The sequence below is a fragment of the Tenrec ecaudatus genome, chromosome 3 (genome assembly GCF_050624435.1).
Source record: "Tenrec ecaudatus isolate mTenEca1 chromosome 3, mTenEca1.hap1, whole genome shotgun sequence".
In the NCBI taxonomy this organism is placed as follows: domain Eukaryota; kingdom Metazoa; phylum Chordata; class Mammalia; order Afrosoricida; family Tenrecidae; genus Tenrec; species Tenrec ecaudatus.
Window position 1 is genome coordinate 135,864,231 of NC_134532.1, and position 27,953 is coordinate 135,892,183.

The 27,953-nt window shown below is 44.5% G+C and overlaps 1 protein-coding gene and 1 pseudogene across 2 annotated transcripts in view; one reads left to right on the top strand and one right to left on the bottom strand.

The window, feature by feature from the left end:
- AFF1 (ALF transcription elongation factor 1) overlaps window positions 1-27,953 on the bottom strand; it is a 280,369-nt gene that overhangs the window by 211,739 nt on the left and 40,677 nt on the right. The gene's annotated exons all lie outside the window — the stretch shown is intronic.
- Window positions 1,423-16,460, top strand: LOC142443081 (nucleolin pseudogene; annotated as a pseudogene).

The window sequence follows — 27,953 nt, forward strand, 5'->3', positions numbered from 1 at the left end:
ATATCCAAAGCATTTTCATCTTAACACATTATGCCATCGAGTCTATTCCAACTCACAGCGACCCTATAGGCCAAGGTAGAACTGCCCCTATGGGTTTCCAAGATTGTAACTCTTCACAGGAGTAGAAAGCCTGGTCTTACTAGTACAGAGCAGCTGGTGGTTTCAAACTACCAACCTTGTAGCTAGAAGCCCAATACATAAGTACTATGCCTCCTTATTTTAACATGTAGCCTATATAAAAAGTTATTAATAAAGTATTTCACATTTTTCTCCCACAGCTTTGAAATCTGTGTGCACTTTCCCTTACAGGACATCTCAAGGCTATCCGGCCACCTTTCAGGAGCTCAATAGCTGCACACGCCCATTGGCTACGTTACCGGAGTGCAGATCTAGACGGAATGCTCCCAGCTTCTTTCTTATATTCTCTACATTGCCTTTCTTGTTCTCTCTTTTTGGAAATAATTTCATTCCAGCTCCAATAAGCCATTCTATATCCATTTCCTCTCACATCCTTAATCATGAAACGCCATTTCTATGCTTCTCCATACTTTTAGACCACACTCACGTGCTGCCGCATTCACGAAGCCTTTCCTGTAATCCCCACTCAGAATTCACCTCTGCCTCCTCTGTGCTTCATACTACCCTGTCACTCTGTAATAACATGAATGGGCCTGCCTTGAAGCCCTTTAAATACAGAGGACTGCTGTTCATTTTATAGCTCACAGGGAAGACAGTACAATGCCATGCACATGGGAGAGGCTTTACATTTTGGTTTCAGTGAGCACGTTCACTTACCCAACTTGTAACAGACAAGTGCACTCTTCCATGAGTGCACACGCCAGGGTACAGCCGGCTCTACATCAGCTAAACCCTACAAGGGGATGTTGGCACGCAGCGCTCACAACCAAATGTGTCTTGTCAGGGAAACAGGGGCACTGACTCATACTTTCACCGGAATTCTTTTTTTTTAAGCAAATGCCTTAAATTAGAAGCATTATCTTCCTATAAGAATGGAGACAAGAATCCCTGTACATTTTACATGGTGACATAAACTAAGTTCATGATAATTGATTGGAGATCTAACTATTCAAAGTAACACAGTAGAAATACTTAGATTGGAGATGAAATGAGTGGCAACACAGCCGGTGCGAATGAAGGGAAAGGAATACTAACACTAACAAAAGGATCACAAACGACTGCTTTCCTGAAGACAAATGCCTAGCATGCACCCTCTACCCAAAATAACACACATGAACATCACAGCAGACCCATAGTAAAAGAAGAAATGTCTTTCGCTTCAGTCTCAGGCTCAGTGGGCAGCCGAGTACGCGCTCCAGGTTCCTCAGCACTGCGGCCACCATTGCTGTCACTTGAGTTCCCATAGGCTCATCTGCACACCCTCCACTGTCCCAGACTGCCATCATGGTGAAGTTCACCAAGGCCCATAAAAATCAAAGTGATCCCAAGAGGCTGGCACCTCCTCCCACGGAGGGAGAAGATGAGGCCATGGCAGACGATGGTGAAGAATAGGGAAGCAGTGAAGAGGGCTATCATTCCTCGGAAAAGCAGCAAGAAGAACGCCACAGTGCCATCAAAGAAGATGGTGGCTTCTCCAACACAAAAGGTGGTGGCTACCACCCCAGCCCAGGAAGCTGCTCTCACTCAACCAAAGAGGCCGCTGCCACGCCCGCCAAGAAGACAGAGACACCAGTCAAAGCAGGAGTGACACCTGGCAAGAAGGGTGCCACCCTGGGCTAAACCATGGTGGCCGCCGCTGGGGAAAAGGGAGCTATCTCACCAGCTGGGGGGAGAAGATGGGAAGAGTGCCAAGCAGGATGAGAGTTGATAAGGAGGATGAAGTTGACAGTGAAGAAGATGACGAGGATGAAGGGGAATTTGAGCCGGCCATGATGAAATCAGCCATCGACCCTGCCTCAGAGGATGAAGACCATGAAGAAGATGATGAGGATGATGAATCACAGGGAGGGGTTAAGGAGATCACATCACTCAAAGGCAAAAGCACTGGCCAAGGCAGTCCAGTGAAGGCCAGGAGTGGAACTGAGGATGAGGATGACGAGGAGCAGGAGGACAAGGAAGAACTTGTTTAAAAAGTACCTAGAAAACAGAAGAAGGAAATGGTCAAGCAGAAAGTTGCTCTTGAAGACACGAAACAGAAAGTGGAAGCAGTAGAACCAACTAGTTTTCAACCTCTTCATTGTAAACATGAACTGCAATAAAACTGCTCCTGAATTTAAGACTGGCCTCGGTGACTCTTTTGCTCAAAACAATCTTACTGTGATGGACGTCAGAATTAATATGACAAGGACGTTTGGCTATTGGATTTTGCATCTGCTAACGGCCTGGAAAAAGCCTTGGGATTCACTGGTTTAAAAGTTTTGGGCACCTAGATTAAAATAGAGAGATTGTGGGGAAAGGGCAATATAAGAAAGATCGAGATGCCAGGACAATGTTGGCCCAACATTTGCCTTACAAAGTCACTCAAGATGAATTAAAGAAGTTTTAAAAGATGGCATGGAGATCAGATTAGTCAGCAAAGACAGCAAGAGTAAAGGGATTGTGTATCTCAAGTTTAAGACAGAAGCTGATGCTGAGAAACCCCTTGAAGAAAAGCAGGGGACAGAGATCAATGGCTGGTCCATATCCCTGCACGACACTGGGGAGAAGGGTCAGACTTAGGACCCTTCAAGTTGGGGAGACCAGCCCTAGGTGCAGTAAATCAAACCCTCATTTTAAGCAACCTCGACTGCAATGCAGCAGGAGAGACCCTGCAGGAGAAGGCAGCTGCTTTTAAGGTGCCCCAGAACCAGAACGGAAAATCTAAAAGGTATGCATTCATAGAATTTGCTTCATTTGAAGATGCTGAAGAAGCTTTAAGTTCTTGCAGTAAAAGAATAATAAAGGGCAGAGGAATCCAGTTGGAGTCACAAGGAGCCAGGGATCACCTAACGCATGGAGCCAGTCCATCGAAAACCATGTTTGTCAAACGTCTGTCTGTCTGTCTGAAGAAACCACTGAAGAGACCGTGAAGGAATTTGATGGCTTAGTTTGGGCCAGGATAGTCACCAACTGGGAAACCAGATTTTCCTAAGGATTTAGCTACATGGACTTTAACAGTGAGGAGGATGCCAACTGATAGCAGTGATGATGACGGTGTAACCCCATTCGAGGGGGTATAACCCCATTCGAGTGAACAACAGAATTGGATGTGAATGGATATATTGGATGGTGTAATCTATTGGAGGCCATGGATGATGGTGAGATCAATGGCAACAAAGTAAACTCAAGGTTTCCACAATAAGATTTTTGGAAACAATTGAGGAATTTAATAAAAGAACAGGATATAAGATTAACAACCAGAAACCAATTGGAGTACTACATACCAGTGCAGAGAAATTCAAAAAGGACATCAAGAAAACAAGATCATTCACAACAGCCACACAAAAGTTGAAATACCTAGGAATTAAGCTAACCAAATAAACAAAAGATGTGTACAAATAAAACTATAGAACATTACTATAAGAAACCAAGAGAGAGCCTTCCCAGAAGATGCCGCCCGTATTTAATCATCCACTCTGTGCTTCCATTGTTCGATCGGAAAATCAAGAAAAACTGGCTGGAAAGCCCGAGTAGTCCGGAGACCTGGAGCAGAGCTCTTGTCTCTTGGCTGTGGATACTGAGCTAAGTCAGTTTCATCCTCAGCCAGTGGCAGAAAGGTGGTCAAACTGCCCCACCCTTGTATCCGCTTACAACCCCAGACATCAAAATTACAGCCCTGAAATTAGGGGAGGAGAAGGAGCAAGAAAGGGGAGGAAGGGGAACTGACAGTATCGATGACTGTATAACCCCACTGAAGGGGAGTAAACAACAGAATGGTATGTGACTGGATCTACTGGATGGCTTTATGACATGGAAGTAAGTATATAAATATATAAATAAAGGTTCCTCGGGATAGGGTCAGGGAGGGAGGAGATAAAGGGGAGCTGATACCAAGGAGTTCAAGAAGAAAGAAAATGGGTGAAGAAGGCTGATGGTGCCCGGCTGAGAGATACAGCGTCTGGGGTCTTAAAGGCTTGAAAGTAAACAAGCAGCCATCTAGCCCAGAAGCAACAAAGTCCACATAGAAGCAGCACACTAACATGTGTGATCATAAAGGGCAGAGGGGACCCGGTTTCAAGCAACAAAGGTGTGGGGGTGGTGGTGGTGGTGATTCATATCATCGTGAATGAGGGGAGCGTGTGATGGGGACACAATGCCCATCTGTAGACAGCTGGACATCCCTTACAGAGAGGTAGTGGGGAGGAGATGAGTCACCCAGGGTACAGTGTAGCAACAATAAAACTCACAGCCTTCCTCTAGTTCTTAAGCACTTCCTTCCCCCACTATCATGATCCCAATTCTACCTTGCAAACCTGGTTAGGCCAGAGGATACACAGCGGTACAGATAGACTGGAAACACAGGGAATCTAGGACAGAGGAACCCCTCAGGACTAACGGTGAGAGTGGCGATACTGGAAGGGAAGAGGGGGTAGAAAGGGGGAATGGATCACAAGGATCTACATATAACTTCCTCTCTGGGGGATGGGCAACAGAAAGGTGGGTGAAGGGAGATGCTGGGCAGTGTAAGATAAGATGTAATAATAATTTATAAATTATTAAGGGTTCATGAGGGAGGGGAAGTAGGGAGGGAGGGGTAGGGAAAAAAGGAAAATGAGGAGCTGATTCCAGGAACCCAAGCAGAAAGCAAACTTTGAGGATGATGAGGGCAACAAATGTATAAATGTGCTTTATACAATCGATGTATGTATAGATTGTGATAAGAGTTGTATGAGCCCCAATAAGATGATTTTTAAAAATATCTGAAACTGATTGTGGTAGCAATTGTACAATACTTCTTGATAGGGTTCAACTATGGGATGCTATGATATCTGTAAGCACTCGCCATAAAATTATTTTTTAAATAAATAAATTAATTAATTTTTCAAAAGAGACCCACAAAAATGGACGAATCTCCCATATTCATAGATAGGAAGATCCAATATTGTGAAAATGTCAATATCACCTAAAGCAATCTGCAAATTCAATGCAATCCCAACTTAAATCTCAACTCAAACACTCAAACTCCCAACATCATTCTTTAAATCCCAACATTATTGTTTAAAGAAAAGGAAAATTATCACCTTCATATGGAAAAGGACGAGAGCCAGGATAAGCAAAGAATTTCTCAAAAAGAAGACCAAGTAAATGGTCCTGAACTTCCTGACCTCAAAGCCTACTACAGCACAGTTGTCAATATAGCCTGGTACTGGTATAATGATAGATACATATGCCAAAGTAACAGGATAGGAAACAGAAATAAAAGCATCCGCCTACAGAGAACTGATATTCTACAAAGGACCAAGAAATATTCAATGGGGAACAAAAGAAATACTCAATGGGAAGGGGATGTCCTCCTCAACAAATGGTGATGAGAAGACCTGCTATCCATATGCAGAAGACTGAAAAAGAATCCATACATCACCTATACACAAAAATGACCTTAAGGAAGATCAGAGATTTAAATGTAAAAAGCTATCAGGATCATCAATAAGAAAATAAGGACAAATTTAAGGGCCTTACTACAGGGCATATATGGACAGCCAGATATAACAAAGGAAACGCATACAGTGGAAGACAAAATAGATGACTAGGATCTATTAAAAATAAAACCTTGTGTATATCAAAAGAGTAAAATGAGAGCTTACGGATCAGGAAAATATATTTAGCTTTGACATAACAGAAAAAGGACTAGTTACTAAAATCTACAGAACTCTGCAGAAACACAATAAGAAAAAACAAATAACCCTCTTAAAAGTTGGGTAAAGGATCTGAATAGACAATTCACAAAGGACAACACACGAATGGCTAACAAGCACATGAGGAAATGCTCTCATTCATTAACCATCTGGGAAATGCAAATCAACACAACGATGAGATGCACCACAATCATAGCCCAATTTAAAAAGAGAGAGAGAAAGAATAACAAAGCTGGAGAGGATGTGGAGAGATTATAACTCATACACTGCTGATGGGGTTGTAAATATGTGCAACCACTGTGGAAAGTGACGTGGCAATTCGCAAAACAACAGTCAATAGAAATACCAAACAGCCCAGCAATGCCACTGCTGGGCATTCACTCAAAGTAATGAGACAGACATCGAATAGAAATATGCTCTCACATATTCATTGCGCAGCCCAAACTCCCATCAGCAGAAACAATGGCTTTAAAAAAGGTACATAAACACAATGGAATACTACGCATCCCTAAACACAATGATGAAATCATGAAACACCTCATGGCACGGAGAAATCTGAAATCATAATGCTAAGCGAAGCTAGTCCATCACAGAGGGCAAATATTGTATGAGTCTACTGCTATGAGGCTAACCACCGACATGAAGGCACACTCAGGCATTCAGGCCATGCAGTCCGCTGAGTGTGCCAAGCTAGTCAGTAGAGAAACTGCCTAGTGCCCATGAACCACACACCATTCTCGCTCTACAGATGCGACCACTTGAAAAAACCCACTTTGACAGGAGACCTCACTTAAACTGGGATCAGATTTTCAAGATTGGGGAAAAGAAGATGACCATTTAGTGGCTATCATGAAAAAATGTGATGAGGTGCCCCCAAATCAGTAGATCAATACTTATGGGAAGGTCATGTCAAGAGAGGGGAAGTGGAACATACATATCTTGGAGCAGACAAGCGCATTTCTGTTGGTAGAATAAGCGGGGGAAATGACTAACAGTCCTTTGATGGAGCCCAAAGGAAGATTATGGCTGGAACTGTGCTCCTAATAGGGCACATGTTTCCGAGTCTCTGTACAGCCCGGGGGGACCCAGACCACGTGCCACAGAGTACTGGGCCATTGAACCCTGGACCTCTGAGGTGCAGAGCGCAACATACTCCAAAGGTCCTACCAGAGATGTGATGGGAAACCTCACTCGGTGAACTGGACTTTACCTCAAGCACACCTGTTGCCCAAGGACTTAGGCCAAAACAACATGGTATGTGAAGGCACAGAGGGCAGCTCTACCAAGAGTATTGAACTGTCAGTAGGTAGACTAATATTTCTATACTATCTCAGCACACTACTTGTTGTATTAACATATTATTCTGGCCGACCTGGGTCTAATATTGTCAGTAAAAATTATTTTAAGTTCTGACTGACCACCAACTCCCATTGTTTGTGTAAATAGTGTCCAGTCACTTAAGGATTTAAACTGTATGAGTCAATAATAATCCATGTATTTCCATTGGAGCCAGTCTACGTTTATTTAATCTCCTTTTCTCAATTGTGTTTTAAATGCATTACCATGGGCTAAATCAATGACTAACAACAGAAGGTCCTTATGAACCAGGGAGATGATCAATAAGGTTCTCTAGCACAAAATAGTCAAGATGTCGCTAAGGTGAACCAGAGGCAGATAGGAAACATCTACTTAGGTATGGATTTGAGCTCACAATCCTAGCACCAACCCAAGACCAGTTAGTTCTTATGACATGGCCCTGCTCAATACTCACCCTCATGAAGGAAACACGAAAGATAGGGGTGCTACGGCACAGTGAGGCAAAGAAATTATGTGATGCCTAGCTATTAGAAAGAAGATTAAAGTGAAGAATCTGTCTTGAATAGTTAAAACCTTGTCATTTTATCTCGCTTTGAATACACTTTGAGCTTGATCTGGTTTTTAATATTTTCTTTGTTTTTTTCTTCAAATTGTGGTTTATCTCTTGTATTTTGTTATGCTTGGTAGCTTTCCTGACTGTCATGTATTTATCTATGTTTTGGTGTGTGTTTTTTATATATGAAATCTAGGATGGGTGGCTCTATAGTGACAATAAGTTGATTTGGGGTGCTTAGGAGGTACGGCAGGGAGGTGGGGGAGGTGGGGCAGGTAACAGGGAGCTGATATCGAGGAGTACAAAAAGGAAGAAAAAAACTTTTGGTTTTTTTTCTTTTTAACAGTTTTCTTGGTGCATAATCCACATATCAGATGATTCAATAGCACAATCATATCAAGAAGGGTTGCATAATCATTACACCACAATCCATTTGAGAACATTTTCTTCTTTCTTGTACTCCCTGTTGTTAGCTCCCCACTCACCCACCCCCGGAAGAAAATGTTTTAAAACTGATTGTGGGAGAGATTGTACGACACTGCTTGGTATGACTGAACTAGTGAATGGTATGATGTCTGGATTATGTCCTAATAAAACAGTTTGAGGTTTTTTTAATTACAGTAACATGGTAGCACGAGAGGTGAGGAAAATAGATTTCTGGAGTAGTTTCATTTATTTGTACGACGGAGCTCGGAAGCAACAACTGGAAACACAAAGGTGACAGACTGGGAACCTCTTTCTGAAGCTGTCACGACACAAAAGAGGCCCCGTGGCCATTGTGTCTGTTCTGACTCCCAGTAACACTGCACAGGATGTCTGAGACGGCACCTCTTTCTGGGAGCAGATGGCCTCCTCTTCCCCCTGAGGAGCGTCTGGTGGGTTTGAGCTACAGATCTTGCTGTTAGCACCCCAAGGCCTAACCCACACCGCCACCTATTTCAGAAATTCAAGATAGGACATACCCCAGCCACTGATGGGATAGTTTCTTCTCCACCTCTCTTCCTGCTCTGACCCATCACCCATGCTCTCCAGGGTGAACCTCACCATGTTTCCCATGGGACACTGTGAAAAGGAGTCACCCAGTGACAGGGGTCTTACAAAATCCTTAAAGGCATTCCACACACTCCAATAATTTTCCATGGCCCACAAGGCCTTCTACCATCTGGCCTCCTCCCAGCCTCTCTCCCCTTTATCACTCAGCTCCAGACTCACTAGCTGTTTTGCTGTTTCATAAAGCACACCCTGCCTCTGGGCCTTTGAGCAAACTTTCTAAGCCCACAAGCCTCTTCTCCCCCCACCCACTCCCAGCTAAAGCCAGCCAACAGCTGGAGCACTACCTCGGAGCTTTGTTTCAATAGGAGAAAGGTATTTCCTGATGACTCTGTATCAATGGCACATCCTTCTTCGCTCCGTTCAATGACCTGACACTCTTTATTGTCACCAGCTCCTTTTAAAATCCTAACATGACCAATGTTTTACTCTTTGCCTACACTAGGACATGTGCTCTAGGAAAGCCAGATTCTGGTGGTGGGATTTCGGTTCTGGTGTTTTGTTTTGTTCCTGCTATATCTTCACTTCAGGACTAAGGATATTTTCAATTGCCCTCCTATGCTTGTGAAAGGTGAACGTTGAATAAGGAAGGCCGTAGAAGAATAGATGCATTTGAATGTGATGCTTGAACAGAATATTAAAAGTGCCATGGACTGATACAAGGCCAAATCGATCTGTCTTGGAAGAAGTAGGACAAGAGTGCTCCTTAGAGCAGAGGTCCTCAAACTAGGACCCGTGGGCCACATACGGCCCACCGAGGATATTTATTTGGCCACCTGGTGTTTTTGCCCCGTTTTGTTTTTTACTTCAAAATAAGATATGTGCAGTATGCATAGGAATTTGCCCATAGTTTTGTTTTGTTTTTGTAAACTATAGTCCGGCCTTCCAATGGGTCTGAGGGACAGTGAACTAGCCCCCTGTTTAAAAAGTTTGAGGACCCCTGCCTTAGAGACAAGGATGGCAAAACTTGGTTTTACATACCTTGTATGTGTTGTCAGGAGAGACCAGTCCCTGGTTAAGGATGTCATGTAAGGGAGGGGCAGTGAAAAAGAGGAAGATCCTCAAGGAGATGGACTGATACCCTGACTGCAACAATGGAGCCAAGCATAGGAACAATCATATGGGATGGTGTAGGACAGGGCAGTGTTCTGTTCTGTTGTGCATAAGAAGGTCACAACTAGTTGCAACTGACTCAATGGCACCTAACAATGACAACATCTTCACCAAGTAGAACAATGACTGGGATACAACAGGCATTCAAATACTGATTGAACAAGTGCATGATCGATTTTCTCGGAGAAGTGACGGAGGAGCCATTCCTTCACTTTTTTCAAGGAACTATTTAAGAAATAATTTCATTTTAATATCTCGAAATTTACTGCACAATCAGCTTACATGTTGTTGTTAAATGCTGTCAAGTCAGTTCTGACTCATAATGACCCTATGGACAAGAGAATGGAGCACTGCCTGGCCCAGTTCCCTCCTCACAATTGTTCTTATGTTTGAGCCCCTTGTTGCACATGTCAATCCATCTCATCAAGGGCTTTCACTTTTTTTCACTGCCCCTCCACTTTACCACACATGATGTCCTTCTCCAGGGACTGGTCTCTCCTGACAACATGTCCAAAGTCAGCAAGATGAAGTCTCACCATCCTTGCCTCTAAGGAGCATTGTGGCTGTATTTCTTCCGAGATATATATCTTTGAATTTTGGCAGTGCTTTCAATATTGATCACCAATACCATTATTCAAATGCATCCCAAAGAGATCTGACCCAACAGAATGTGAAAACTTAGATAATATCATTGATATCATATGAAGTAACGTTTTGCCGAGGCTCATTCAACAACAGTTGTAGTAGTACATTGACAGGGAGCTGCCAGAGGTTCAGGCTAGTTTCAGAAGAGGCGGTGGAACAAGGGATATATATTATTGCGGCTGTCAGATGGATCTTGACTGAAAGCGGAGAACACCAAAAAGATATTTACTTGTGTTTCATTCACTATGTGGAACATAAACTGTGGACAGCCTTGACAAACGGGATTCCAGAATACTTTATTGTGCTTATGTGGAATCTGTACATGGACCAAGAGGCAGTTGTGAGACTAGAACAGAGGATACTGTGTCATTTAAAATAAGGAAATGTGTATGTCAGGACTGTAGCCTCCCACCATCATACATATACCCAAAAGCCAAACTCACTGCCTTCAAGTCAATGCTGACTCACAGCGACTCCCTGTGGTTTTCTAAGACTGTAACTGTTTATGGGAGTAGAAAGCCCAGTCATTTTTCTGCGGGGCTGATGGTGGTTTAGAACTACTGACCGTGCAGATCAGAGTCCAACTCGTAACCATTACACTACAGGGCTTCTATTATGTGTATCTGAGTTTTCGTGTGTGCGTAAGCACAAATATTACCCTAAAGTGTATAAAATAAAAAGTGAAAGTTATGCTAATAAGAATCTTGAACCATTCTATTCCCAAGTAAATTAATGTTGCAAGGATTGATATATGTCCTTTCAGAAGTGCTTAACATGCATGTTTGTTATGCAAATAGGTTTATCCTCCTACCTGCAAAATCAGTTTGAATTTCTGATTCTACTCTTTTGGTTTGCACATTATGCCAGGCTGATACACCTAACACTACTTTATTTTTTATAGCGGTTCAACTTTGTATCTTCTAGGCACAATGAGTAAGGCCCTGGATGGTGCAAATGGTTAAATGCTTCGATATTAGCCAGAAGGTTAGTGGTTCAAACCCACCCAGAGCCACCTTGGAACACAGGCCTGGCAATCTGCTTCTAAAAGGTCCCAGCCCTGAAAACCCTGTGGAGCAGTTCAATTCTGGATGTGGGTTAGCCATGAGTATGAATCAACTGAGCCACAACCAACAGTAAACGGCATGATGAAACATAGAATCCCTTCCTCTGTTAATGGATGGGGTCGAACATTTTGCATTTAAAAGAGAAAACTTCAAGTTTCCAAATTTGCCTTCTGAACTCAGATGCTTGGAACTCAGCCACGCATCCTGAAACGGATGCAGTTGAATGAAGGAGAAGGGGGAAGGCATGGACACCGTCGCCCCACCCCGCAGGAGACCTGAGATCCATGAACTGTCCCTTTCAAATGGTCCTTCCCTCTTTTGTTCTTCCCAACTCAGCAAGACTTGATTTGTTCAACTGCAGATATGCTGGGCACCACTGGGCCTTTCTCCATCTTCTGGTCCCTTTTCCCCTTCTGAGAGATGGACTGTCCCGACCCAGTACTGACACATAGACTGAAGAAGCATACCACCTCTCCTTCCTTCACGCATTCTGCAAAGATATACAAAGAGGGTCCTCCTGAGACCCCCTGATGGCCAACTTTATTTCCTAAGCTGCCTTCATGATTGATGTAGCCATTTCTCCCCCTCTTCTGTCCTAGCAGTGATCCCAAAACAGGATGCTGCTCATAAATCTCATCCCTCAACTTACCCACCACCCACTGACAAGCCTGTTTTTACAAGCGCGGCCATTGCCCAGGCGACCCTAACATAAACTCCCGGTGGAAAACCACAGGGACTTCTGGTGACGCCACAGGTTAAGCAATGGATAATTAGCCACCAGTTGAACTCCACCAGCTATTCGCTCCTATAAACATTTACAGTCTTACGAATCCTCTGGAGCACGTTCACACTATCCTTTCAGAACACTGAGTCAGAATGAGGTCACAAAGTTGTATCAATTATATATCCCTGCTTGCTGATGAGTGTTCCTCCAATCCCGACAGCTCAGTGTCTCAGACTACCTGCTCAAGTGTTGTTGTCAGGGGTCTGACTTACAGAGAGACACGACATGCACCAGAGTGAAACACTGCCAAGTCCTGCACCACGCTCATGATTGTTCTGCTTGAACCCACTGTTGCAGCCACTGTGTCAATCCATCTTACTAAGGTTCTCCTCTTTTTCAGTGCCCCTCGACTTTACTCAACTTCACGTCCTTCTCCAAGGGCTGGTCTGTCCTGACAATGTGTTCAGAGTATGTGAGACGAACGCTGTCCCTCCCCACTTCTGAGGCCCTTTCTGGATGGACTTCTTCCAAACAGTGGTTCATTTGTGGGCAGTCGTGGCATTTTCCATTTTCTTCACCAGAACCAAAATTCATCAATTCTTCTTCCACCTTCCCTACACAAGGCTGGATGAATAGGTTGAAAAGATATAGGCCCGACACTCACTTGCCCATATTTGAAACTACACATTATTCCCTGTTTTGTTTGATTATCCCTGGTCAGCGCACAGACCTCACATAAGCACAATTAAGTGTTCTGGAGTTCGCATTCTTTCCAGTGTTGCCCATAATTTGTTGGGTTCTGCATAGTCAATGAAACTCAGGTAACTGTATCTCTCATATTCTCTGCTTTCAGTCAAAGTCCAGCAAAGATACACCTGCTTCTATGTCTTCCTCTGGATCTGCCTTGAACTTCTAACAGCTCCCTATTGATGTACTGCCACAACATCCTTAAATTTATCCTTAGCATCACCTTACTTGCTGGTGATGTTAATGTTGTAGTTGCTATTGTTAGGTGCCAGAGAGTCAGTTCCAACTCATAGCACCTTATGCCCAACAGAACAAAACACTGCAACCGTCCAACAAGTCCTGCACTGTCCTCACGATTGCTCCTGTGTTGGAGCCCAGTAATGCAGCCACTAGGTCAATCCATCTACATTACGAAACTGGATCTCCTTCTCCAGGGCCTCGTCTCTCCTGACAATATGCCCAATGTATGTAAGATGAAATATGACCATCCTCGCCTCTAAGGAGCACTCTGGCCTTAGTTCTTCCGTATAGATCGCTTTGACCTTTTAGCAGTCCAGGGTACTTCTTCCTCAGCACCACATTTCAAACGCATGGATACTTCTATAGTCAACCTTCTTCAATGTCCAGTTTTCACATGCTTCTGATGCAATGAAGAATACCGCACCCTGCTCCACTCCTGCCTTCTTACCAGACCCATAAAGGGAAAGGTGGTTTGATGTGAGTTATAGAGACTTAGGCTAGAAGAACACGCTGAATAACTCACTGCCTCTGCTATCTCCACTTGGATTTTCATAGCTGTCACAAACCTACACACATTAGAACCACCCCTATGGTGAGAATGGTATCTCTCGTGTTACACACTGAATTGGGTCCCTGCAAAATATGTTATAGATGCTAAACAATGCCCACAGTGATAATCCCATTTGGGAATGGTCTTTGCTATGTTAAGGCAGCAGGATTAGTGTATTTTGAGTCTACCTTATTGAGTCAATCTCTTTTGAGATGTCTGGCTAGGTAACATGAAGTTGGTTCCAACCCAAATACAACCAAACAACTGAGCACAGCAATGAGCAATTTTTTGTCCAATAGGATAAAAGACCAACTTTCATTCAGCAGGATGCAAAGAAGGTGCACAAGAAACTGGGAGGAATCGGGTCAGAATGGTAAGGACTTATGTGCCCCAAACAAAAAACTGCCAGCCCACTATCATCAAATTGAATGTGGCTCACAGAGACCCTACAGGACAGAGAAGAACCGCCCCTTTGGAAAGTTTCCGAGACAGTAGGACACCTTTATGGGAGGGGAGGGCCCACACTCATCTTTCTCCTGCAGAGCAGCTGGTGGTTTCAAACCCTAAAAGCCTACCTCTATGAGTCCATTGCAACGTATATATGATCACAAGTGTATATATACACACATGTAATCATATACAAGGGGTGCCCCCCAAAAAACCACAATGCACATTTGTTTTTGTTTTTTTAATGAGGGGGATTAGTGCATTTGGAGTTCTTTCCACCAGGCCAAACTGTTCATCAAACTTTCTATTTAGAGGTTCTGAAAAGATAGTTTAACAGTGTGCAACCAAAAAGGCCTGATTTGTGGCAAACAGGGGACTGGTTTTGCCACCACAACAATGTACCTGTTCACGCAGCCATCTCAGTGCGCCAGTTTAGGGCAAAAAACAGCATGCCTCTCTTGCCCCACACACCTGACTCACCTGACCTCCCTCCATGGGACTTGTTTTTCTTTCCTCAAATGAAGAGGGACATAAAAGGACCGTGATTTTATAATACAGAAAGGTAAGGAAAAAAACGAGGGAGGTGCGTGCTGTCAGCCACCCAAAGAGATGAGTTTGAGAAATGATTCCAAGGTTGGAATCACAGATTTGACAAATGTATTAAGAGTAATAGAGAGTACTTTGAAGGTAATAAGATTGTTTTGTTAAAAAATTTAAATATATAGCTTTGAAAAATAAATCTGGAGTTTTTTGGGTACCCTTCTTATATAACTTCTATATGGTTTTCTAGGCTGTAACAGATAGCCTCCTTGTTCTCCCACAAAACAACTGCTGGGTTTGAACCACTGACCTCTCCGTTAGCAGTCCAATGATTACCTATCAGAGCTATCAGGGAGGAGGGACGGAATCACTCTATATTGTAGCACACTGTATGCAGAGCAGGTGCTCAGCACTTGTAGCAAATGCAAAACAATACACAGTGGCACCTCCAGGCAGGTGATACATATTCCAAAGGAGCAGCTGATTTCTCGGATTATTAAGTCAGCACCATTTACAGCAACTGTCACCTTGGAGATGTCGGAAGGATAGCACTCCCACCTGGGAAAATATCTCAAACCACCACACCCAAGCCCTGATTCAAAGCAAGCCAGCTGTGAGTTCTCTTGAAAAGAAACAAAGCGGGTAAAAGCTTTCTTCAGTATAAACAATTGCTCCCTGGTCTTTTTCACTGGGGGCTCTAAGGGGGCACAGTTACATACAGCAGAGCACCGCTTGCTGCTGCTCCTGCGAGTGAAAAGGGACCATTGTGCACAGATCACCTGAGTGGGCAGGAGTGGGGCTGGGGTACAAAAGGCAGATTGGTGACAGATGGAAGAACGCTGATGGGGAAGGAAGGGCTTGGGAAGAGGAGGCATGGGCTAGTCCCTGTGAGTGCACTGTGCTAGTCCTACCAAGGGGCCCTCGTGTTTGGTACAGTGGAGGGGCAGTGCATAAGAGGAAGGCCTTCAGCGAGACGGTGGACACAGTGGGCTCAGACATAAGCACGATTGTGCAGATGGCGCCGGACTGGGCAGTGTTTCCTTCTATTGTGTCCGGGGTCGCTATGAGTCAGAATTGACTCGATGGCACCTCACAACAACGCCTAGGGTCCCTGGATGACAGCAGCAGTATGCTCTAGGTGACTCACCTAGCTGTGGATGGGGAGAACCCATGCAGGGGGACGGAGAAAGAAAGGCCTGACTAGTAACTTACACAAAGATCAGAGGAAAGATTGGGTTACACAAGGAAACCCAAAGGAGCAGCTCTGTGCCATAACATGAGTGGTCTTCGTTTTCTTAAAGGGCCAACCCACCAATGGGGCCAACTAAATCATAGGGACTCAAACATGCGTACTAAGTCTAATAACAGCACCATCACCGATGTGTCCTCGCAAGGAGCCATTGTGGATCCACCCATCGCGATCACAAGCTCTTGACAAGGCAGGCTATATTCCAGGGGTTTCCTTTGGCTATACTACTTCCTGAAAGGAGACTAGAGTTAGTGCCTGGTGAAAAAAGAATGATTTTTCCCCGTACTGGCTGCACACTTTTACCCTTTTCGCCCCCAGGCTGATGAGAAGCAAGGCATGGTGAGTGTACAGTGTGCCCATGAACCCAAGCACAACCAACGAGCTGCTGCACATCACACTGACAAATAGCCCAGACGAGAAATGAGGGTGGACCTCCGGCCCTGCCGACTACACGTCTTGCCCATACTTTACAGCAGTTTGTTTGTAAAATGTCCATGAAGACAAATAAGTGGCAGGACATCCCTGTTTGTACAGTTCTGAGGATGTGCTAGCAGGCCACAAAATGCAGTGCTCCACAGTTGGGTCAACAAGAGGCAATTGCCTCAGCAGTTACAGGCTTCCACAGAAAGGCCCGTTAACCCAACAGTCACAAAGCAAGACGCCTCGGGGTGGTTTATACAAGGAAGGTTACATGCCCATTATAACCACCTCTCTCCACCCACATCCCCCCATCTCTCCATGACACCAGTAACAACCACAACAGCAACAGACTCATCCTTCATTAGCTGCTGGTTATTTGCACAGTATGGAAATAAATGACAAGGGATTCGAAACATGCCTCTCTAATCCAGTGGATCTCAACTTTCCTCATGCTGCGGCCCTTTAATACTACAGGTCCTCCTGTTGTGATGATGCCCAACCATAAAATTATTTTCGTTGCTACTTCATCACTGTCATTTTGCTATTGTTATGAATCGGGCAACCCCTATGAAAGGGTCGTTCGATCCCCAAAGGGGTCTCAACCCACAGGTTGAGAAACGCTGCTAATTTAACAGACAAAACCCCCTGCTGGCACTCAGGCTAGGCGACGGGATGCTAACAGCAAAAGGCCAGTGGATCAAACCCACTAGCTGCTCCCAGGGCGAGCGATGGGGGTATCTGCCCCAGAAAGGCTTTGCAGTCCTAGAAACCGTGTGGGCAGTATGAATCAGAGGGACTCCATGACAGTGGTTTGGGGTTTGCGGTCCTTAAGACAGTTTACCAGTTGGACAGATGTGGGCAGTCACCCTGACATTTTTAGTATCTGACCATGTTCTACTGCTATGCAAATGGTGTTCAGTGGTATTTCCTCTGAAGGGGTTCTACTTTTTGTCACAGCCTGTTCTTAATCTGGAAGCTCTGCTGAAACCCGTTCACCTTGGGCCACCCTGCTGACCTATGAAATACGGGTGATGAAGCTTCCAGCATCACAGCCAACAGGCAAGTGACCACAGAAGGACAAAGTGACAGACAAGTGGTGGAGTCATATTGAGTCTGAGGATATTTGGCAGTGGAGGGAGGCTGTATCAGTCTGAATCCAATCGAGAGAAATCACACAATAATTACTCAACTGGAATAAGGGAACATCTTTTGTTGTTAATGGGCATCCAGTTAGCCCCCGACTCCTGGCAAACTCATGGCACAGTGGAAAGCACAGCCCCGTCCTGTGCCATCCCTGGGATAAGTCGTGGGAGTAGCCTATTGTGATCCTTAAGGGTTACACTGTGTGGTTTTCAGAAATAAGCCACCAGGCCTTTCCTCCTAGTCTTAGTCTGCAAGCTCTGTGGAAACCCATTCACGTCATGGCAACACACATGCCTCCAACGACAGGCAGGAAGGGCACTGTCGGAGAACTGAACCTGGGTCTTTCCCAAAGGTCAGCGAGAATTCTCCCAACAATCACGTAAGGACACTATAAGTATAAATGCCTAGATAATATAAGGGTACCCAAGAAAGAGCAAATTCGAAGAGGCATTTCAACTCAAGGCCAGGTGCAGACTTTGAGAAGGAAAGGTCACAGATGCAGCTCACTGGCTGGTGATGTTCACTAGAACTGGCCACACTAGGTAAGCAGGGGGAAATAGCCCTCGGGCTACAGGGGGATTCCAGGCTGACAGGCAGGTGTGCAGAGCCAGCTGGGTGCTTCGGTTAGCTTGAGCCTCCACCATATGCCATTGTTCTTATTAGGAGAAAAACACCCAGGCGGTCACTGGGACCTACTTAAAGGCTGCAAGGTCACCAAGAGACTACACTCTGGGGGTGCTTGCTGCACACAGTGTCACGCTCACAGACTGCAGCAAGAGCAAGAGCAAAAAAAAAGAAAACCAACACTGCAGTCACTGGAGCCAGAAAGAGCCGCTCCCTAACTCCTGCAGCATCCCTACAGTGCCCTCTGCTGTCTGTGTGTTCCATGTACAGAACAAATGCGTAGGGACCCATTCATTGGAGTAGAGCAGGTACTGAAGGGTGAATTGGGGGCAGAAAGACCCTAATTAAAAACCTGTACAGAAGTAAAAAGCAAAGTTGACAGGGCACAGAACCAGAAATAGCTTTCTTAAGCGACTACATTTTTAGATAGAGAATATTTGCGCTGTGAGATTTTGAGAGGTTGGTGGCTTGAACCTGCCAGTCACCCCCCAGGAGAAAAGATGTGGCAGTTGGCTTCTATAAAGAGTTACAGCCCTGGATATCTTGAAGGACAGTCCTTCCCTGCCATGCAGGATCACTATGATTTAGAATCAATTCAATGGCAGTGAGTTTGGAGGGTTGGTGTGGGTCCTGGAAAAGAGAGAAAACTCATTCCAAATTGAGAGAATAGTTCTATTAATTACCGTGTGATCTTGGGCAAACCACATAACCTTTTTAAGCCCCAAAGGGAAATATCCACCTAATCTAGCTTATAAAAAAGGCCTGTGGGGTTAAAGAAATCAATGGATGGTGCGCTCAGAAAACACTGTAAAGCACTAGATGAAAATGACTGGATGTTACCGTTGCATCATAGCTAGAGTTCAAATCCCAGTATAAGCTTCTAGCAGACTAACCCACTACACCAAGCCCACTTGCTTCCAACTCCACCCCCCTCACTTTTTCTCCACCCCACCTCCAGGTCCTAGGAGGCCTTTTTTGACATCTCCCTGCATCTTTGCTGACTGGAGCAAAGATGGGATTATCATGGGGACAGAGGAGAACTACCATGGATTTTATTTTTTAAACTACCCTAATGGTTAATACCAGCCATCGGCTTTCCTTACAAAGACTTATGAAGCATTTGCTTTCACTCGATGGTTGTTCAACCCTATCCTGACCACGGACTCTCCATTCTAGCTTAGTCTAATTCCTCAATAGGAAGTATTAAATAAAGATTCTATGGAGAAATTAATTCATAGTGGCAGCTACAATTTTATAAGGCAAACAGATCCTATTCACAACCACCAAAGGGCTCTGTAGTAGAAATGCTCTAATCACCACCAAACACTGAGCCTCAGAAATCACAGGGGCCCACAGTCAACAGGAACAGGAAGTGCTTCCCCGTTACTCTGACAGCCACACACAATTAGCCAGGAGGATTAGGGACAGCAGAGTTTACATTCCCCAGGCCCTGTTTTGAGCAGCTGATTCTGACTTGTAATGACCTAGGTGACAGACTAAAAGAACCCCAGGTGGTCTTCTGGGCTGTAATCTTTATGAAAGCAGATCTTCATTTCTTTCTTCCATGGAGAGGCTGAGTTTGAACTGCCAACCATTTGGTTTGCAGCTGAGCGCTTAACTATTAAGCCTCCCAACTCACTGCCATTGTGTGGATACCTGATAGGGCAGGGTAGAATGAATGCCCTTGTGGGTTTCCAAGCCTGTAACCCTTATAGGAGTAACAAGACCTGTCTAGAGGAGCAGGTGGTTTGGAATTGCTGACCTTGCAGATCACAGCTCGATGTATGACCAGCCACTTTGTTATCAGGGCTCTTGTTTTCAGGCCCTGAGTAATAAATAATAACCTTATCAAAAGCAAGCAACAGAAAAGGAGAAAAACAAGTAGTTACTGAACACCAATTCAGTGCTAAGTTTTTGGTTTTATATATAAACATAGATACCAATCATCTCAGTTAATCCTTGCCATTATCCTCACTTTAGAGAAGAAAGGCGAGTTTAGGGAGGGTAAGTAAATTATCCAGCATTGTACCGCTAGTAAAGGCTGGAACTCAAATCAGGTCTTATTTCAAAGCAAATTTTCTTTTTTCTCTTGAACTTGGGTGAGTATTTCAATGGCTGGGCCCTGGACTAGCCTGTAATTACCACTCATCCAAGTAACTACTTCACATTGGGGGGGGGGGGGAGTATAGTAACAATTGTTCCAAACATCCTCTCATCTCTCTCTATTTCTTCCCCTTTATTCTCAATACTTAGCTTTTTTGTTGTTTACAAGCTAATGCATTTGTATTTAAAAGCAATAACAAAAATCACAACATTAAAACCAGCAACATGTATTCTATGTTCTCATCTATTGAAACCATCCGATTTGAAAATCAACTCCTCTAATCTTAAAGGGACCAAATCAATTGCCATCGAATCGACTCTGACCCATCTACACGGGACTTCTGAAGCCAAAGTCTTTAAGGGAGTAGATAGCCGCCTCTTCTCCAGAGGACCAGGCGGTGAGTTTGAACCCCCACCTTGCTGTTATGACAGATTACCCAACAATGCCACCAGGCTTCTCCACCTAAAACGAGAACTGCTGTGCTGAGAACCGTTGACTGTTTGATCGCCATAGCAGTTCCCCGGCTTAGGCGTCTGCCTGGTGCTCCACAGAATGAAATGCTTTCACACACCTTCTCACGGAGGAAAACTGGCTCCGACAGAGGCAAACTCTTGTGACAGTCTAACGGAGGCAGGCACCAACGCCACCCCTGGAGTTTAACCACCTCTTTGATTTTCTAATCAATCCATTTTTTAAGTTATCCTTTTCCTGCTACCCTCTGGCTCCGCATAACTTCCCCATCCCTTCTGGTTTCCATTGCAGCTTCCATATCCCAATGTAGAGACCTGCATGCTTTGATCCCTCACTGGAAAAGATGCAAATATTTGGGAATACCAAAGCTCATATTGAAACAGGCAAGGAGCGATGGTAGGGCAGTGGGTTACTTACTGGGCTGTGGTCTAGAAGGTCAGTGGTTTGAAGCCACCAGTCCACTCCAAGGGAGAAAAATGGAGCCTTTTACTCTCATAAAGAGCTACAGACTCAGAAACTCGCAGGGGCAGTTCTACCGATGACTCTATGGCAGTGAAAGGGTTACTGTGAGTCAGCAGTGACTCTAGAACAGTGAAAGTTTTAAAGTATGTATGAGGCATCTATAGTGTCTTAGAAGGTCACCTGTAGTGGACATATGGCTGAAGCCTTGGCATTTCCCAACAGTCATGCACTTCTAATGAGAGACAATGCTTATCTGGCATTAAAAACTTTGGGTCTGATGTCTCTAAGGTAAATCAGAGACATATATAAACCATAGATGCACGAATTGATTTGGGATTGCACTTTATTTAGCTCTAATCTAAGAATAATTATTTCATTTGCCATGGCCCTGCTTGATACTCACCCTCATGAAGAGATCACTGAAGACATGGGTGCTCTAGCAAAGTGTGGTGAAGGAACTAGATGGTGCCTGGTTGTCTGAAAGAATAGAGTCTGGAGTCCTACAGGCTTGTTTTCAAACAAACAGCCACCTAAGTGAGGCATCAACCAAGTGCACATAGAAAAAGCACAGCAGCCTGTGTGATCCAATGATTATAAATAATATAATCCAAATGTAAAGGAGGGAGTGGTAGCAGAGCTGACACTGTGAACACCTGGTTTCGAGGAGGTTATGGATGACAGTAGAAGCCCAGAATCCATTTGCAAGATCCAAACATGGATTTTGTGAATCCTCTCCAATTATAGCTGAAGGATGTGAATTGCCCTGTTATCAGATAGAGCATTGTAAAGTCAATTATGACAGATATAATTAGGCCAAAATGTAATATCTTATCATGTGATCTCCCTTCAGACCAATTTTAAAGCCGTTTTAGTTAAAAAACAAAAAGTAACTGGGGAAACACACTGGATTAAGCCCCTGGAGAATCCCCTCTAACCTTGGACAAAGGGTGTGACTAGCCTTGCTAATATGCAGACTGCCTTGGAAAGCAAATAGCTGCAGATGCCCTTAGGTTAAAATGTAGTACCCTATCCTCAGGTCTTCCTTTTGATCCACTTTAATTTGTTTTAGTTTTTAATATATTTCTTTCTTTTCTACTGAGGCTTTACTTCTGTTTTACTGTATTAGTCTTGTTGTTTTTACTGTTGTCAGGTTTTTAAAAAATGTTTTTCTGTCTATAGAGTTCAGGATTGGTAAATCTACAGAGACTGGAGTCATGGTTCCTTTGGGGGCATGGCAGAGCAGGTTGGGTGGGTGGGAATGGGGAGCTAATAACAATGAGTGCAAGATTGAAGAAAATATTCTAAACGTGATTGTGGAAATAATTGTACAACTCTTCTTTAAATTAAAAAAAAAATTTAATAAATCACTTTATTGGGGGCTCTTACAGCTCTTATAACAATCCATACATCAATTATATCAAGCACATTTTACCACTCTTCTTGATGTGTCTTAACTAATGAATTATCTGATATATGAATTAGATGCCAATAAAACTGTTGTGGGGGAAAAAAATTCAGGTCTGGTGACAGAAGGAAGCTACACTGAATATCTGCAACTACCCAGTCAGCTAATTTTTCCTTGCCTTTGCCCCATCTGTACTGGTAAAATGTAACCTCACAGGGTGCTGTGAATGGACATAAATCATGCTTCTAAAGGACTCGGCGAGAGTCTGCTCCGCTTGCTCACTCTGCCTTAGCCTGCCATTGTTCCAGTGCCTGCCGATCTGACAGCCCTCTGAGTATCTCCCCCATTCTCACCGCTCCGCGCCACAGCCTTGAGCGGGCTGCTGGGTCACTGAAAAGACGGCAGCTGGTGGAGGTTTCCTTGCAGCTAGGCCACCATCCTAACCATCCCTAACTTCTGCCCCTTTCTCACAAGCCTTACGTTGGGAAGAGACAGTCCAAACATGATGTCCGAACATGTGGAGAGGCAGCAAACACATTCGAATTCTTGGGTGCCCAGAACTTCTCTCGTCCCACCGAGTTTACCAAGGACAGTCTCCAGCCTGCAGTTGTTTAAAAACTGGTTGGGGCTTGAACTGATGCCAACAAAAGAGCCAGGAGGCAATGAGAGAGAGAGAGAGAGAGAGAGAGAGAGAGAGAGAGAGAGAGAGAGAGAGAGAGAGAGAGAGAGAGAGAGAGAGAGAGATATCTACGTGACAGGGAGTGGGAAACACAAGGAATGCAGCCTCAGTTTCCCAGAGGTGGGACGCCTACAATTGCATGTGTGAGTTTAGAGTCATTTCCCATCCTCATTTCTAGGAAATGGTAAAGCCACCTTCCACAGCAACCCTTTCAGCCCCAGAAAGCGTCCCCACGTTGCTGTGGGGCAAGCGTTAGATGAAAGGCACAGCCCTGCACGGCACAGGAACAAGCGCCATCCTGAAGTGCAATCACCTTAGGACTTTACAAAGTCCCAAGAAGCTGACTTTTTTTTTTTAACAATTTATTAGGGGTTCATACAACTCTTATCACAATCCATACATATACATACATCAATTGTATAAAGCACATCTGTACATTCTTTTCCCTAATCATTTTCTTTGAAGCTGACTTTAAAGACAGAACCAGACCTCTCTCTGCTGCACACAGAGAAAGGCAGGCATCTCTCTCCCCACGCTCTCGCCCCCGCCCTGGTTAGGTAAGAAACAGGAATGGTGGAGGGATCGGAGGCCATGTTTAGCCTCAGACCTTCTACCTTCTGGTAACGGGAGAGCAGCTGAGTCAACTGGTCCTCAGACCTCACCCTCAGAAGGATCCCCCTGCAGAGCGACCCTGGGCAAGCGGGCTCCCAGGGGAAGAGGGGCCCCTGCCTCCTTGTAACCTGAGCACACTTCTCCAGGGCAAGTCATCAAAATCCTAACCAAGAGCATCCCCAGGCAAACTTCTAGGAGACCCTGTTTTCTTTTAATTAAAAAAAAAATTTCGAGGTCACTCTTCTGCTTTGTTTACCACTAATGAGTCCAGCAGCCCCCATTGATCACCCCTGGAGATTCCTTTACACGTTAATGTGAAAAGAGTCGGCCCCATTGTGATTCCACCTACTCCGACAGCAGCCCTTTCGTTTGCAAACGAAGCCCGGCCTCCAGTTGGGACCAACTGTCAGGCAAAAATTCATTGCTTTTCCTTCCAATTATTTATCAGAGACCAGAGCGTCACTGGCTTTAAGACATCTCTCAAAGGAGAGTTCCCAGCACACCCCTAATGTATTCCCCACCTTTGCTGGCTCTTTCAGATCAAAATGCCTTTCCCAAATCCCACAGGGGAGGAGAACGGGGCACCTCCTCCCACAGAGCCATCCTGTGGTCAGCAAGCCCACGCTACCCACTCCACCCTAGAAGCACTCCACTTTTTTAAAAGTACACTTTCAAAATTAAAATTGAATTTGTAGAAGAAAAACACAATTCAATCATGATTTTTTTTTTCCACAATGAACCACGTCAGCAGCACCCAGACCAAGACACAGAACAGTAATAAGTCAGAGAGGTGATTCTGAACCTGGTTCAAGAGACCTATCTTGAAATGCAGGTCAAGCTGCAGAACTAATTTCCATTCTTCAGGAATGGAATAGGTCTCACAATCTCAAGGGGCAGATAACTCTCTGCTGTGTGTGTGGTGGGTGTGGGAGTCTGTCCTGTATACTGAAGCATGTTTAGCAACATCCCGGGTCTCATCTCATTGGATTGTGACAACACAACCACCCCCCCACAACCAAAGACATTATGGGGTGTATATCATCCCCCCAGGTTAAAGCCACTGGTACAGGTATTTTAAACAGTTGCCAAAGAGTCCGTGGTGATATATGGTGCCTCCACTGTGTGTCAGAATCACACTGTGCGCATTTTTCAGAAGTTAAATGTTGATCACCAGCCATTTCTTCAAAACTGTCTCTAGGGCGAATTTCAACTTCTAACGTGGCAGTTAAAGGAGTCTGTTAAAGCTCCACACCACCCAGGGCCTCCCACTGGCATACAGGAATGAGGCAAGTACATAAAGAAGAAACTATGAAATAGACAAAAGCACTACTTCCTCAACTAGCCGCTATGCCCCTCCCTCCCACCAGCACCACTAAAGAGTTAATGCAGGGTGTGGAGCTGGGCTCCTTTGAGCTGGGATGTAAACAACTTTGAAAGACAGTCTAAAACAGCCCCGAAAGTTTGGTTTTGAGCTAGGTAACAGATTAATCCAAATGCCGATTTTATTGTATAGGAAATTAATCCACACACTATTGAGACATATCCACACAGGACAAAAACATTTTGATCAACATCTGGGATGTGTTTAAAAGTTCTTCAACTGAGGAGGGGGTGGGGAGAGAATAGATTAGAGAATAGACTGGCGACGTAGCAAAATATTGATAAGTGTGGCCTCTGGAACAAGAGGTATTTGAGACCCAGTTAAATACTCTCTACTAAATAACTCATAGCAACAACATAATTCTTTTACAAATGAAGAGGAGAGGAGGGAGGCGGCATGTGGTCCTTCTGAGGTGTCCCTGAGTCCGTGCTGACTCACAACAACCATCTAGACACTGCCCAGCTGGCACCAGGCTCCTGGTCCTCTCGTGGGAGCTCCCTGTTGCAGTTGCGTGGCCTTTTTTTTACCACTGGCTGTCTTCCTCTGGCTTTACTGACCCTCTATTTGACCAAATAAGATGTCTTTCCTCAAGCATAAATCCTTCCTGATGTGCAAAGTACCTGAGGTAAGTCTCACCATTCTAGTCTAAGGTGCATTCTGTCAGTCCTTCTTCCAACACAAACATTCTTTCTTCTGGGGTATTCAGTGTTCTTCCTGATACCATAATTCATATACATCGATTCATCACTGGCTTTATTAATTGTCCGGCTTCTGCATGCACGTGTGCATAGAAAATACCATAGGTTGGATCAGGCACTCCTTTTTGCTCAAATTGACATATTTTGCTTTTAACCTTCTGAATAAGTCTTTTGCAGCAGAGTTACCTACTATGTCATTTGAGTTCTTAAATACTGCTTCAATTGATATTAATAGTGGATCTACGTAAACCCTCTCATCTTTTCTCCATTATGATGATGTTGCTTATTGGTACCACTGAAAGGATTTGTGTCTTCTTTAGGCTAAGGTATAATCTACATTGAGAGCTGTAGTCTTTGATTTTCAACAGTCAGGGCATCCAAGTTCCCTTTCAGCAAAGAAGATGAGGTTATTTGTATGCTGGCGTAGTGTGTCTTCCTCCAAGCCTAATATTGTGTTCTTCTTCACGTAGCCAGCCTCTCACATTAACTGCTGGGCATATAGATTAGCCCCTGAGGTGAAATCCTGGCTCTTCCATACTTGGTCTTTGGCAGCCAATTTGCCCTGTATCATAACATGTCCTTGGATTCCTTGACTGCCCCTTCCATGAGCACTGATGTGTATCCAAGCAAAATAAAATTCTTGACAACTTCAATCTTTTCTTATCATAGTGTGACCTATTGTTCTAGTTTTGAGGATTTTTGTTTTCGCTAAATTGAGTTGCAATCCGTACTGAAACCGATAGTCTTGATGTTCCTCAGCAAGGCTTCAACTTCTTTTCACTTGCAGCAAGCACGTTTGTGTCCTCTACCTATGACCGGCTGTTAAGGAGACCTTTCCTGGAGGTTGCCGATATTGGCAGTGCCCTACTTCAGGAGAGTCTTTCTGTTGAGGCCACACCACTCCTCTTTCAAGTGGTCATTTGACACATGAGAGGTTACCTGATGGTCTGGTTCCAAGTGGCCCCGTCCAGGTCCAGTCCATCTCTGCTGAGTGTTCCATTTCCTCACTGGCAGGTTTCACGTTTTCATGATTCCTGCTTTGTACATTCCCTGTTCCAGTGTGTAGTGGATTTTCGCAACTGTTTCTTCTCATTATGAGAAGGGCCACCTCAACAAATAAAGGGGCCCAAAACTTGACTCCACCCTCAGCTGCCTTGACTTTGAGGAGACAGCTCCTTGCCCCCAGTCCTATTTCTGAGTGCTTTCCAACCGGAGGGGCTTATTTTCCATAACTCTCTCAGACAATATTCCTTTGCGATCCATCGGGTTTTCACTGGCCAGTTAATTTTGTTGTTGTTTGTTTGGTGTTTGTTGTTTTCAGAAATCGATCAGTGGTCCTTCTTCGTCTGTCTTATTCCAGAATCCCTTCTGAGCCTGTCTGCCAGCAGGCTGGACCCTGCTGGTACCTGAAGTAGCAGAAACAAGCACAGCTTCCAGAATTACAAGAACCCCCGACACCACTGCAGCACAACTGAAAGACAAGCAGCTGCTCATTAACTTTCCTAAGAGCGAGGAAACTTCAATAAAAGTGGAGCAATGTTGCAGCCCCCGAGACTCAAACCCACCGCTGCTCCCCGGGGAAGGGAGAGATGGTCTTCTTCCATAAATGCCCCAGCCTCGGCTGCCCTGTGGGCAGCTCTACTCTGCTTTGTAGGGGGGGCATGGGCTCCACAGCAGCAGTTACCGGTTTATTCGTATACCTCTCTCTAATAACACCTTAGACGTCAATATGCAACATTTCATTTTCTACCAAAAATTTTAGAATCCTTTAAAGCGAACAGAAACGGCAATTGCTCTTCATTAGCCTTTACAACATTTTGGCCAAATGCGGAAATGGAATTGCACGGTGTTTGAAAGCAAAATGTTATTGAGTGAAGTAATTAAAACTTTTCCCTACTGAAC